Source organism: Staurois parvus, unplaced genomic scaffold (genome assembly GCF_062004578.1).
Source record: "Staurois parvus isolate SC_StPar_1 unplaced genomic scaffold, SC_StPar_1.0 ptg000032l, whole genome shotgun sequence".
NCBI classification, from domain to species: domain Eukaryota; kingdom Metazoa; phylum Chordata; class Amphibia; order Anura; family Ranidae; genus Staurois; species Staurois parvus.
The window spans coordinates 2,196,201-2,197,111 of record NW_028317828.1 but is presented as its reverse complement, the minus strand read 5'-3'; positions in this window follow the sequence as shown (position 1 = coordinate 2,197,111).

The following is a 911-nucleotide window of genomic DNA, read 5'->3' as shown; positions in this document are numbered from 1 at the left end:
AATTGTAGTACCCAAGGAGGTCCGAACCTTAGTCCACTGGCAGGCCATTTTGGAAATGCAAAGACCCTAGAATTACTCCAGCGTACGTTCTGGTGGCCAAGCATGGCTAAGGATTGTGATCTGTATGTAAAGACCTGCGCCACGTGTCAAAGGAATAAGCCTACCAGAAGCAAAGCCTGGGGTTTACTACGACCATTGCCTATACCTGACCGGCCGTGGCAGATGATTTCTATAGATTTTATAGTGGAGCTCCCACCATCTCAAGACCACTCAGCGATTTTTGTAATTGTGGATCACCTGTCAAAAATGGCCCATTTCCTGCTGCTAAAGAACACGCCCTCGGCTCTGGAAACGGCACCAATTTTTGTGAAAGAAGTGGTAAGGCTTCATGGAATTCCAGAAGACATTGTCTCAGACCTGGGGGGTCCAGTTTACATCAAAATTCTGGAGAGCGTTATGCGAGGTTTTGGGAATCAGACTATCCTTCTCATCCGCCTACCACCCACAGACAAACGGGCAGATGGAAAGGACGAACCAGACGTTGGAGCAGTACCTGAGATGCTATACGTCTTTCCTCCAGGATGACTGGCTGGCGCTCTTGCCATTGGCTGAATTTGCATACAACAACGCAAATCATTCTGCTATGGGGCAATCCCCATTTTTTGCTAATTACGGGTTTCACCCGACGTTTTTACCTGATCTAATTCCTGAAAGCCCAGTTCCATGCTAGATTTTTTTTCTGCCAACAACAAAGTGCTTCAAGAAGCTATTGCAAAGGCCCAGGAGGACAGTAAAAGGCTTTTGACAGGAGAAGAAGAGGTGAACTAAGCTTGCAACCGGGGGATCAGGTCTGGCTAGCAACTACTAATTTAAAGATGTCATGTCCCTCAAAAAAATTGGGGCTGAAGTTT